Source organism: Vombatus ursinus, unplaced genomic scaffold (assembly GCF_900497805.2).
Source record: "Vombatus ursinus unplaced genomic scaffold, bare-nosed wombat genome assembly UNPS02014811.1, whole genome shotgun sequence".
NCBI lineage: Eukaryota > Metazoa > Chordata > Mammalia > Diprotodontia > Vombatidae > Vombatus > Vombatus ursinus.
Genome location: NW_020954589.1, coordinates 6,886,712 through 6,900,392, shown reverse-complemented (window position 1 = coordinate 6,900,392; position 13,681 = coordinate 6,886,712). Strand labels below are relative to the sequence as shown.

Genomic DNA, 13,681 nt, shown 5'->3' with positions numbered 1-13,681 from the left:
TAATAATAATAATAATAATAATAAATGGTTCAGAGAGGATAATGGTCATTTACTCAAGGCCAAAGGTAGAGTTATCATTCAAACTCAGTTCCTTTACTTCTCACTCTCTTTAGCCCACCTATATATCTACATCTCTAGAGATATCAGGCATTAAGCAGGGCAATCATAATATTAAGAACTTAACATCTGTTGAGAACTGGTATCAGAGGTAGCTAGGACAAAATCCTGGGCCTGGAGTCAAAAAGACCTGAGTTCAAATCCCACCTCTGACACTGACTAGCTAAGTGATGCTAGGCAAGTCACTTAACCTTTGACTGCCTCAGCTTCCTTCACTGTAAAATGGGGATAATAATAGCATCCACCTTGTTGTGAGGATTGAATGAGATAATAATTAGCACAGTGTCTGACACACAGTAAGGACTTAATAAATTCTTATTCTCTTCCCTTTAATTCCTAAACTGGAATTGTTGTAAATAACTGTTCTGGACTGAAATAACTATCTTTCAAGACATGAGGTACAGAGTGTAAAAATAAGTAACTCTCTTTGAGAATTATGAGAAATCCTATTCTGGCTCTAAGGTTTCAAAATTTCACGCCATACCTACAAATTATTAAAACATAGGGAAGAATTCATTCTTGGGTTTTTTGTTTGTTTGTTTGTTTTTGGCAATTGGGGTTAAGTGATTTGCCCAGGGTCACACAGCTAGTAAGTGTCAAGTGTTTGGTCTGAGGTCACATTTGAACTCAGGTCCTCCTGACTCCAGGGCTAGTGCTCTATCCACTGTGCCACCTAGCAGCCCCAAAAGTAGGGAAGAATTTAAAAAGTGCATACCTTTAGCTTGTTAGACTATAAATGCCTTAAAAGGTTTGTGTTTTGCCTTTCTTTGTATCCTCAACACTTGGCAGTGCCTGGCATATATACCATTTTCAGTCGTTTTTCAGTCTTGTCCAACTCTTTGCGACCCCACTCGGGGTTTTCTTAGCAAAGATACTGAAGTGGTTTGCCATTTCCTTCTCCAGATCATTTTACAGATGAGGAAATTGAGGGAAGCAGGGTTAAATGACTTGCCCAGGGTCACACAGCTGGTAGGTATCTGAGGCTGGATTTGAACTCAGGTCTTCCTGACTAAAGGTCTGACGCTCTATCCACCTAGCTGCCCACTGGCATATAATAGGCACTTAATAAATGTTTATAGAATGACTTCCTTTTCGTCTCTGACAAAATGAGGGAGAAACTATGGGTATGGAATGTTGCTTATATACTATCAGACTCAGTTGGTATATTGGTTAATTTTGCTGAACTGACTGCAATATTTTTTTCCTCTCTTTTAATTGTTACAAGGTGTGGATTTTCAGGAAGGACAGTGGGAGGTATATATTTGGAAATGAATAAAAACAAAAGACATCAGTAAATTTTTTAAAAGTAAAAACAGTAAATCTGCACAGGGTTCTTAGTCAAGCTTCAGAATCAAAGAGCTATATTAAAAAAAAGACAGTGAATATAAAAAATGAATGGTGTAAATTTTAGTTTCTTGATAGAAAGTGACTAGAAGGAAATTTTTAAAAATTATCTCTATAGTTCATTCTTAAAATCTTTTTGAGGTAAGGGGAATATTGCATCAGAAGTAAATAAATAGCAGAATTGTTTGATTATATTAACTTCCCTAGGCCCCAGAAAGCATGATTCAGGTACAATAAAACAATGCCAAAAGATTCTTCCAGTTAAGATGCTTCTCATGCATATCTCAAAGTTATTCAAGAGTCCAAAATATAATAGAGGTAATCTTGTTTGAAAAAATTTTTCCAGTTTCGAAAAAAATTTAAGTCAATTTTATTATTTTCAGTTCTAAATTCTCTCCCTTCCTCCACCCATTGAAAAGGCAAGAAATACAATACCCAATATAAATATGAAGTCATGCAAAACATATTTCTGAATTGGCTACATTCAAAAAAAAAAGAGAAAAAGAAAAAATATACTTCAATTTGCACTTTGAGTCAGGTCTCTATCTGGAGGTGGAGAGCATTTTTCATTAGCCTTTTGGAATTGTAGATCATTGTGTTGATCAGTTACTAAGTCTTTCACAGTGGGTTACCTTTACAATATTGCTGTTACTGTGTAAATTGTCCTAGTTCTGCTCACTTCACTTTGCATGAGTGAATATAAGTCTTCACAGGTTTTTCTGAAAGCATCGGCTTCATCATCTTTTACAGCACAATAGTATATTCCCTCATATTCACACAGTATAACTTGTTCAGCCATTCACCAATTTATGGGCATTCCCTCAGTTTCCAATTTTTTTTTTAAATTTTTTTTAGTTTCTAATTTTTTGCCACCACAAAAAGAGCTTCTATAAATACTTGTGTACATATGGGTCCTTTTCCTTTTTCTTTGATCTCGGGTTATAGACCTAGTTTGGAAATCTTCCAATATTAATATTAGGCAAGACATAAAACAAAGGGACACAAACTTGCTAAAGATGTTTGCCACTGTTTTATTCACAAAGAGATCAAATGAAAGGATATTGCTTGGAGATGGTGGGGTTTTCCTGGTGGTGGAGAATGGACTGTATAGCCTTTGGGAAATTACAAAGTTCTTTTAATGACTCCAAACCTCCTAGAAACAAAAGCCCATCTTTTTAATGCCAATATTCTAGAGTATTATTGGCTGCAAGTCATGAAATACTAGACTGAAAATTTTAAAACGACTATCCCTTAGAGGGTAAGTGGGTGGTCACGACATAAGGTATACTGAAGAACTGAAATCATCTGGAAATGAGCTGTTCATGTAGATAGCAAGTTAACCATGAACAATCCCTGTGCTCCTCCATGATCCTCATGATGCCAAGAAAAACAAGGAGGAACTTCCTAGCAGGGACTGGGCTCCCCAAACTTCTGGGAGGACATGGACGAGTCATAGGATGAACAGACATAGATTGTGATCTGTTCAGTTAAGGCAAAACTCACATTGATGAGATCACAGGATCCTTTTGAGTATTTTCATGTTTCAACAATTTCCAGAGATTTGAGGGGTCCAGCATTTATTGATTCTGATTAGAATCCAACTCTATATTCCACCTAATACTTTTTTTTTTTTTTTAAGGCAATTGGGCTTAAGTGACTTGCCCAGGGTCACACAGGTAGTAAGTGGCAAGTGTTTGGTCTGAGGCCAGGTCTGAACTCAGGTCCTCCTGACTTCAGGGCCGGTGCTCTATCTACTGCTCCACCCTCCAACTTCCTAAGGCAGGCAAAAACTTAAGCATAATATTCACTGGTTTAACATGGCAACACACCTGTGATGGGTTTTCGAAAATTACATGTGCATATATACACATACGTATGTGTGTATGCATGTGCGTATACACAAATATACATATATGTGTGTATGGTTTATATATAAACTTAGTTTATATATACTGCATATTTCAACGGAAAATTAAATGTTTCTACTTAAGTCTTGCTTTCTGAGAAGACATTCCTTTTCCCAATGACTGTGGTAACATCTGTAATTTCCCAAGGAGAGAGAGATTTGAGGAAAACAGCCCAGTGTTCCAAGCCCTCTAGAATTTGCCACTACCCCCTTTCCTAGCCTTTTATCACAATACTTTTCACTTGTACTAGACTATTTGCATTGCTCATATATATCCAGTTTCTTTTCCACCTCCATGCCTTTGCCTGCCCTGATTCTTATGCCTGGAATTCTCATCTCTGCATGCTAAATATTAGCTGACATTTGTATGAGGCTTTATGGTTTACAAAACATTGTAGACATTTTATTCTATTTTCCAAATTCCAGTTCGTATACTATGTATACTATAAAGCCTTACCTAACCTCTGGGTAATTATGTGTAAAGTTGCTGTGAGGATCACAAGCACCTTGTCAACTGTCCACTGCTAAATAAATTTCAGTCAGCATTATCTGTGACCTTGGTCAAGGGACTTAACTTTTGGCCCAATTTCCTCAGCTGTAAAATGAAAGGGGTTAGAGTAGATAACCTCGTCTAGCTCAAAATTCCATGATCCAATTATCCTCATATACATGAATATATGTATATGTGTATACAGCTAATATTTTGCTTAATTCAAAACAAAAATAGTTCATCTTGAAGAACCATTTTCCTAAAACCACTCAGTCCTTTCATGACCACTGTCTACAAGGAATAGGGAAAGGGGTTACTGTTCTTAAGGGATCATTAATCTAGTCAAGGTGGATTAATCAAGGACACCTTACTTTGGACCCTTGTAGTAACCAACCACCAGCCTCCTGTGTTGATCAAGGAGAAAAGATTGGAAGATTTTTAAGGGTTTCTGGCCCTGATCAATCCACAAGATACTTATTGTTCAGTTGTGTTCAACTCTTCATGACCCCATTTGGGGTTTCCTTGGCAAAGGTAATTTGCCATTTCCTTCTTTAGCTCATTTTACAAAAGAAACTGAGACAAATGGGAATAAGTGACTTGCCTATGGTCACACAGGTATTAAGTGTCTGAGGCCACATTTGAACTCAGGAAGAAGAGTCTTCATGACTCCAGGCCTAGTACTCTATCAGCCGTACCATCTAGCTAACCCTCCACAGGATAACTAGGATACTTTTAAATTCTTTCCTAATATTTCTTAAAAAAAAAAAAGGGAGGGTGGGAGGAAGGACTTGTCTACTTGTGTGTATATATATGTATACATACAGCTATGTGATAATACTGTTGTACAGGCAGTATGGGAGTAGCTAAGTGGCACAGTGGATACAATACTGGGCCTGGAGTCACAGATTCCTTTTCCTGAGTTCAAATCTAGTTCACTTAATTGCTGTGTGATCCTATAAATATCACTTAACCCTGTTTGCCTCAGTTTCCTTACCTACAACATGAGCTAGAGAAAGAAATTACAAACCACTGCAGTTATTTTTGCCAAGAAAACCCTAAATGCAGTCAGACATGACCAAATGAAAGAGGATTACAGTGCTGGGCCTGAGAACAAATTTCACCTTCTTGATGCTTACCCGTTGTGTAAGCCATTTAACCACTAATAGAGTGCTTCAAGCGATTCCTTAGGACTCATCCAAGGAATTCCTATACCAGGAGAAACCATAGCATTTTTATTCCCAGGACCACTTCATCTTTATTTCCTTATGTTCTTCATAATCACTTTTATTGAGTCATGGGTATTGAGTATGACTGTCAACACTCCATCCTTTTTTTCAGCTGCAGGGCAATTGGTTCCTAAATTTGTTATCACAGAGAACCTATTGATCTTTTCCCGGGGCCAACTTCCTCTTAGTTGATCTGCACCCGAAAGTCTGCCATCTCACAAATACATAGCCTGTTTCTGCAGTTCTGCTGACTGAATTTTTTTTAATCCCCCTTTTGCCAATTTAATGGGTTGCCTTGATTTGTATGACTAAGGAATTTGAACATTTTTTTCATGTTTTTTTTTGAGAAACTACCTGTTCCCATTTTCACCATTTCTCAATGGAAAATTTTTAATACTTTAGAACCATTTTCTTTACAGATTAACATTTGCCTAACATACATAATGCAATCTATGGATTCTCTTAAAAATTCCTTTATTCAAAAATGGTCCCATTGTGAAGACAAATATATTGTTCCTATCAATTTAAAAATTGTTAATTTACATCACTAATTCACTAAATTTAACACCTTAGGTATGATTAATCTATCTTTTCTTAATTTCCACAGGACTCACTCAGCCTGAATTATAAACCTCATCTGATTGCATAATTCCTTTTTTCAGATTCCAAATTCCTACCAGACAGTTAAATATTTTGGAGGCAGTGATCTCTACTTTTGTGCCTTCCAGTGCTTCAAATGATACATTATCCCTGCTATTTTACATGTATTACAATTTTAAAAGACCCAAGTTGGATGGATTTTGGAAAGACACTAACACAAATTATTGGTGAGGCTGTAAAATGGTTGTTAAATCATCTGTCACTTCCGTTCATAACCTTTGACCCAGTAACTGTTATATAAAAAAAACTGAAATTAGGAGGCGGCAGGTCTCATTAAAAAAATTTTTTTTATTACTTCAAGAATATGCTTATAAACAAGGATTCAAGAATGAAAAAAAAAAAACTCTCAAGTGCTTGCCACCTCTGATTTGATCACTGGTCCACATAGAAAAATTTGTGGTTTCCTGGTTCCTGGGTCTGGAAGAGCTGCAACATTGTATACCACAAGCAAGACAGGAGCCCTGAAAATCTGTAACAGGATCAATGATTATTTCCAACTTTTCTTTCCTCCCCCTTTCTCCAACAGAAGCATTCCCAATTCTGTTTGTCAGCAAAGTCCATAGTCCATAGAAATGGTAACTAGGTATAAGATGCAAAGCAAATCCAAGTGGAAATTGACCAGGAAGAAGACAGTAGCTACAAAGCCACTTTCAGAACAGAATTCAAGGACTGGTGGTAGTACTAATCCCAGTCTTGCTACCTTGTGCACCCTCACCAAAAGGAGGAGCTCAAACCTTAGTCTGACAGAAAAATTAGACAAACAGACAATGGGAAATCATCTCTACTTTAAAAAGTCCAAGAAACTCAGTTCTAGAGTTAGTTCTTCCTACCCAATGACTCCTACAGGAACAGGGAAGTGGGCAAAGGACCCAAGGATATGTGCTCCCTGACCACCCTACAATCCATGGTCTCAAATTCCCAGGATAGGTCAGTGTTTTTGTTGTCTCCAATGCAGATGTCAGAGACTCTAGTCTGAAAACTCATCATTCCCAACTTTTAGGAGCATCAGAGAGCAAGGCCTAGGGTGGAAAACATTATTCTGGGAGCACAGAAATGGCATGAAGAGAGTGCTATGTCATTCGAAGATGGAGAAAATGTCATTGGAGAGATGAATCCAGAAATTTGTAGTGCCTGGTTAAGGAGAAAAAGATGTTGGGCACTCCTTTCAAAAGGAAAGAATGTGTTTGAAAGAATGCATAGGAGTGTCTGCAGTTAATGGGCTGTCGGCAGCCATTGCTGCATACAACTTAAGACAGTGCCAGACTTTTGGAAAGGTCCATGTGACCAATGGGAACAGAAGCTAAGTAACCCTCCTTTGGAGAGAAAATAGAAAACAGCAAAAAAAAAAACCAAAACGTAATAAATTAAAAGTAGGATAATTTTCAACTTAAAAAACACGAACGGCTAGTACTACATCTATCTCTACATAGCACTTACCTTTCCTGTATTATAAGGAGAATCTGTTGCTTAGAATCCCTACGTATGGACAATGAGGGTGGGAACGAGAAATAGAAAAGCAGAGAATTTAGAGAATTATCAAGAAATTGAGAGTCCCATGTCCCCCAACTCCCAACCAAGAGAGTCAGTGCGCTGCGGTAATAGCATCAAAGAGATACTCAGATCCACTCTGGGGTCATCATGCCAATCAAGGCCTCACCCCCACCCCCCACCACGAAACCCCCATTACATCCAGTCACTTACCTACGGGAGTCGTCAGCCGCGTGGGTCCGAAATCCTGCAAAAAAAGGAAAGCTAAGTCTCAGAGGTAGGTAGAGAAAGGAGACGAGAAACCCATCCCCCCTCCCCCTCGGCTGGATCAGTTCCAAGTGGTGACGTCATGGGGACATCTGAAACTCTAGTCTGTAAAGGTAGGATCATCCCGTCCAGTTCCCTAGTCTTACCCGACCGACCCCCACCCGCACCGATGCCGGCCTTACCCGCAACCGAGTCCCTTCGGCAGCGCGGGGGGCATTTGCGCCCCACCTCAAGTCGGGGAAACTTCACTTCGCCCGGCTCAACCCATGCTCCAGAGGCTTACACCGCCGAGAAGCTCCACAGAGCACTCACGCCTCCCCTTCCGGGGCAACCCACTGGGCATCAGTCGTCCGCCGAAGGGCCAAGCTCGGCCGCACGCGCGTTACGCCCACGGCGCATGTCTACGAGGAGAGGCGACCCACGAAGAAAAAGGAGCTCGCGCTGGCAAGAGGAGATTACTTAAAGCCGCGGGAGAGTCGGGGAGGAGGGAAAGGGCCTTGAAAGGCGAGGCTGACCCTGTCAATGCCTAACCCAAGCGCCAGCCTCTTTCCTGACTCTTCTCTCCGTACAAGAAAAACGAAAACAGAACGAAAGTGATAATGGCTTCTCTTTCAACCCTATTTTTTATTTGAAGGGGAAATCTACGGAGGGATTTTTATCGATTAAAACAAAGCCACACACAGTTCAGGCGGATTGGTGAGCCAAACCCGGAAAGGAAAGTCCCCACAGTTCGAGGGAAGTGCGTTTGAGGAGGAAGGGGAGGGGACAGCGCCAGGGTGCGCTTCCTCTACCGGGATCCGCCCTCGAGGCCTCTCGGCTTGTGCAGTTGTAAGTTTAAAAAAAAAGAAAAAGAAAAAAGGGCGCGAAGCTCCCAGGAACCTTCAGGCGCATGCGCGGTGATCTTACGGGACTTGGAGTCCTACGCCCCGCCCTTCATATCACCGTCTCCTTTGTCCTCTCCTTTGTTTGCGTCCTCACAGCCCTTCTCCCCGTCCTCCCACCCTGGAAGGGAGGCCGAGGCCTTACTTAGTTCCGTGTCTTTTGTGTCTATGATAATCCCTCCCGCAGCCTTTTGACTATGGGAGGCGGGGGACTGGATTCAGGCCCCCAGCATGTGGTGAGGAGCGCATCACGTCACAAAGTTGTTGCGAAAGTGGAAAAAAAAATACTTTTCTTGTAAACTAAGGCGCTAGTGTTATTGCAATGAGAATAACAAGCATTTATATAGCACTCTAAGATTTGCAAAATGTGTAAAGCACGTCTTTCAATCCTCACGGCAACCCCTGTGAGATGGGGGGGTCTTCCTATAAAATTAACACCCATTTTAGAGAAGGAAAATAAGAAATTTAACCTGTTAAGTGACTTGCCAAAGGTAATGGAGACATTAAGAATCTCAGGCAGGTTTCGATCTCTCGTCTTCCTGACTCCCAGCTCTGGTGCTGTCATCCCTGGGCTTCTTTAGGCACTTTGGTAGAGGCTGGAGAACACGAAGGTGTTAAATGAAACAGCTCCTTGCTCTTAAGGAGTTTGCAATCAAATAGGGAATATGACTTAACTCATTTAGAAGCACTCAAAGGCCTACAAAAAATGTTTTGCTCAGAAGAACCATGCTAACAATTACAATGTTAGGTTGGATGTGACAGGGTTTAAAGTTTTGTTGTTTAGTTGTGTCCAACTTTTCATGACCCCATCTGGAGTTTTCTTGGCAAAGATACTGGAGTGGATTTGTCATTTCCTTCTCCAACTCCTTTTACAGATGAGGAAACTGAGGGAAAGAGGGTTAAGTGACTTGCCCCGGGGTCATGCAGCTAGTATCTGAGGCCAGATTTGAACTTAGGTCTTCCTGACTCCAGGCCCAGTGCTCTATCCACTGAGTTACCTGAACAGAGACAGCCTTGTAACATATAAAATATAAAATATAAATATATATATAAATATATACATATAAAATGAAAACTATAGAAAAAACATGCCCCCTAAGTCATGCACATATATTTCAAGGAGGTCAGAGACAGAAGGAAAAGTCCCGTGTAAACCAAAGTAGTCATAGAAATACTTGTTTGTGGTGGTAACAAACAGGAAACAGAGTGGATGCCTATTATTAGTTGGAGAATAGGTAAGCAAACTGTGGTATATGAATGTAGCTAAATATTGTACTTCCAGAAATGACAAATACAAGAAATTCAGAGGAACATGAAATTTTATATGAGCTGATACAGATTTTAAAGTAAGCACAACCAAGAGAAAAATAAACGCAATGATCACTGTAGTATAAGTGAAAGCAACAATAAAAGGTAACTGAATTCAAGATTAAATGCAGTTGACCATTCTGGATCCTGAAGAACAGATGATGAAGAGGTACAGAGACAGAAGAGCTGAATATTCTGTAGTTTGTAGTGTCAGCCTTACAGAGTTCGTTCTAAGAAAGACAAAATTAGGCTGCATGTGCATGTTTATTTCTCCTAAATCGGGTGAACATGCATGTTTATGCATGAGAGTTCATAAAAATGAGCTCAGAGTAGGGCCAGTTGAAGAAGGTTATATAAGGAAATGTTCCCTCCTTCCATTCCTGACTCAGGATGCCTATGTCAGCCAAAATTATAGTTTCCATATTTGTCAGCCATAAACATGGGGCCGTCATAAAACATGGATGTCATAAGAGGATAGTGTCCATAATATATCAAGATAAGAGAAGTGCCAGTTAATCAAGATAGTATCCAGTTCAAGGAACCTGGTCCTTATCTGTTATAACAGAAGAATGCTCCTGGTCAGCTTCATCCAGCCTTGGGGTTGCTGACAGAGAAAGGAGCATTTTGGTTTCACTCAGAGAGCATGCAAAGCATTATGGTAGGTTAACTCAGAAAGAGCAAAAAAATGTGTTTCTTCTGATCAATCCAGGTTTTTGGCCTTTTCAGGTGATGGGGGCTCACACTGGTTCACAGTGGATAATGAAATAAAGCACAGATGACAAAAGCAAGCTTCTGGTCCTGGTCAGTGTCAGAGCTTGAATTCTAATACAGAGGTCATTTGTCACCTCTCCTCTGGATTCTTCTGATAGCAAAGCTCTGAGAGGATTGTAAGGTTTTCCAGCTTACCTTGTGTCCCACATTTTGGGGCAGAATTTGCTGGAGGGGAGGGGGAGAGCCCCAGTTTTGAGCATAGCCACCCAATACATTCTCCCTACCCCATTCCCCACATTCACCAACACATATAAGCAAGTAAAGCCAGCAGTCCATTTCTTTTAACATTTTATCATTGATTCTTTTGTAGAGATGTGGAGGAAGAAGTGTGGTGCCATCTTAGAACAAGTATGGACATCTCTAGTCAGAAGGCCTGGATTTGTAGGTATAGAATGGTTTCATTACAGAATGGCTTAACCGTTGACCATCACTCAGATATCACAAGCAGAAATAAGATTATAGCTGAGATTGAGCAAACAGCTTTGGGAACTGTTGCCAAACAGTTCTCTTCTAAAAGTTCTCTTCTAAAGACAGAATCTTTCCTTCAGAAGTATCTCATTTTCTATAGCATCCTCTCCCATAATCCACACACTTAATTCATATCCTGCCCCTATTCCATATTCATAAAGGAAGAAGTAAGTAAAGCCTTTATTGTATAAGGGGATGACATGGTCAGATCTGCACTTTAGGAAGATTGCTTCAAGGCTTAGTAGAGAAAGAGCTGGGTCTTGAGTCAGGAAGTCCTGAGTTCAAATCCAGCTTCTGATACTTTACTAGCTGTGTGACTCTGGGCAAATCACTTAACCTCTGCCTGCCTCAGTATCCTCAACTGTAAAATGGGATTATAAGAGCACCTATCTCCTAGGATTGTGGGAGGATCAAATGAGAAATTTGTCAAGTGCTTAGCACAGTGCCTGGCACAGTATAGGTGCTTAATTAATGCTTGTTTCCCTCCTTCCTAAAACCTATGCTTGATGATGTATTTTGACATTTTATTCTTGCCTTTTCTATGGGGAAACAGGGCCCCATTGTAAATATTTGGAATGAATAGATATATGAAACAACCTGATATAGTGTGGAATAAAGGAAAAAGTGCTGAGTTTAGAATCAGAAGACTTGGATTTGCATCTTGACTCTGCCATTTAATACCATGTGACCTTGGGCAAATAATTCATCTCTCTGGGTTTCACTTTTCTCATTTGTAAAATGATGCAGTTGGACTAGAGGTCTCTTCTAGCTCCAAATCTAAGTCACTTTTCTTTTGACCTTTGGTTTCTTCATAGGTGCTATGGAGATAATAATACCTAACAGGTTTTGCTAACCCACAAGATTGTATGGAAGGATCCCTTATAAACTCTAAAACTTCATATAAATGGTTATTCTGAGTTATGGCTATAAAATAATTAAACAAATTTTAATGCACTGCTTTTGAAATCAGTAATACCTTTAGTATCCTGTTTTTAGCAGCAGCTAAGTGGGGCAATGAATAGAGAGCTGGGCCTAGAGTTAGGAAAACCTGAGTTCAAATCCTACCTTAGATACTTATTAGCTGTGTGACCCTGGGCAAATCACTTAACCCCTGCCTGCCTCAGTTTCCTCAACTGTAAAATGGAGATAATAAGAGCTACTTTGCAGGATTAAAGATATTTGTAAAGTGTCTGACCTATAGTAGGTGCTATTAGTTATTATGTCTTCATTACGTGAATGTAGCATAACCAAATAGGGTAGGGAAACGTGACAACATTGTCCTCACTTCTCCGCCAATCCTCCTCAAATGAATTTCTTTGCTTTTCCTTTTCTCTGCTGATTCATATTTCTGACTTCTTTCCAAAACTGGGCTCAAAACACCTCTTCCGTGAAACTTTCCTAGATGACCTCACTTCACTCTGTTTACTCCTCTATTTTATAACCCTTCAACACTCCCAACACTGTTTGCTCTACAGCTGAATGTTCAGAAGTTACAATAGTAATAGTAATAGTCAACAGACAATATCAAGCACTTACTATGTGTAAATCATTGCATTAGGCACTGAGGAAAATGAAAAGATAAATAGAATTTGGCCCCTGTCCTTGTGATGCTTGCAGCCTAAGGTCCTAAGATTTGCACCCATGTTTAAAACACCTTGGGTTTTCTCCTTGAAAATTTCCTGTATCTTTTTGGCAAGAGACAAGGTGCAGGACTCAAAAGTTGAATTATCTGAGCCTTTTAACTGAAAAACAGTTGTTTAAGGTAGTTTACTGTTTCTGTAAGACAATCTCCATGCTTTATGGAAAATATATGGAAAATATACCAGCAAGAGATACAGCACAGGACTACTGAATGGCTACTATTTCAGTTTGATTTCAGACCCCACACACATCCAAGGAAGGATTTGATAGGGCTGCATTTGATAGGGCAGCTGGCTCAGGTATATGGTAGGCCTATTGGCTCAGCTGGCTCAGTCGTTACAAGCAGATACTACGAGAACCCACCCTGGAGGTGAAAAACCTTTTCCAGTCTGCTGGGCAGGCCAGAGTTGGCAGTGAGATGTTTTTCCTGTTCCCTTAGGCTCTTAAAAGCTGGGTGTGGAATGTACCTGGTCACAAGTTCAGAACTCCAATCCATCTGTTGAGCTTTCAGATCTTAGTAGGAGCGGCTAGGCTCAGCCTCTTGGGAGTTTTAAAGTTGTATCTTTCATTTTTTGTTCTATTGAGTAAATGCCCTTGAATATATAATTATGTTTATTGTAATTAACACCTACCTACATAGCACCTAATGAGTACATGTAATCGTTTTTGGTTATGTGTACTTGGGAAGGAGACTGGAATCTCAGTGGGATACAGGCAAAAAGCAGTTTTTGTTTTGATTTGTTTTGTTTTACTAGGGGCCTGTGATTTTATTTGTGAAAGGAACTCCCAGAGAAAGACTCACTCTGACAATGCAATTATGCCACTGTAAATCCTTAGACTTTTGCCCGGGGAGATGGAAGGTTATCAGCCAGTTTGTGTCAGAGGCAGAATTTGAAACCAAATCTTTCTGATTTGGTGCCAGTTTATGTCTATCCACCAGAACAGAAGTGTCAAAACTACAACACTACTGGGAGCCAGCTGAACTAGATTAAAATGTAATTGGGAAATATTTAACAAAATAAGTAAAAATACAGTAGAACATGAGAGAATGTTAATATGTGGTTTTCTAAGTCAATATATAACCCACAGATATCCTTTATGTATGGCTTAGTCC

The 13,681-nt window shown here is 39.9% G+C and overlaps 1 long non-coding RNA gene and 2 other non-coding genes across 3 annotated transcripts; all 3 read right to left on the bottom strand.

Moving 5' to 3' along the window:
- Positions 1-6,011: 6,011 nt before the first annotated feature.
- LOC114053479 lies at positions 6,012-8,178 on the bottom strand. Its single transcript, XR_003570384.1, has 3 exons — positions 7,681-8,178; positions 7,445-7,478; positions 6,012-6,212 (listed from the first exon to the last, which is right to left on the bottom strand). It is a non-coding gene; the product is annotated as an uncharacterized LOC114053479 (long non-coding RNA).
- Positions 6,669-6,734, bottom strand: LOC114053664. Its single transcript, XR_003570400.1, has one exon. It is a non-coding gene; the product is annotated as a small nucleolar RNA SNORD52 (small nucleolar RNA).
- LOC114053665 lies at positions 7,324-7,386 on the bottom strand. Its single transcript, XR_003570401.1, has one exon. It is a non-coding gene; the product is annotated as a small nucleolar RNA SNORD48 (small nucleolar RNA).
- Positions 8,179-13,681: the final 5,503 nt, after the last annotated feature.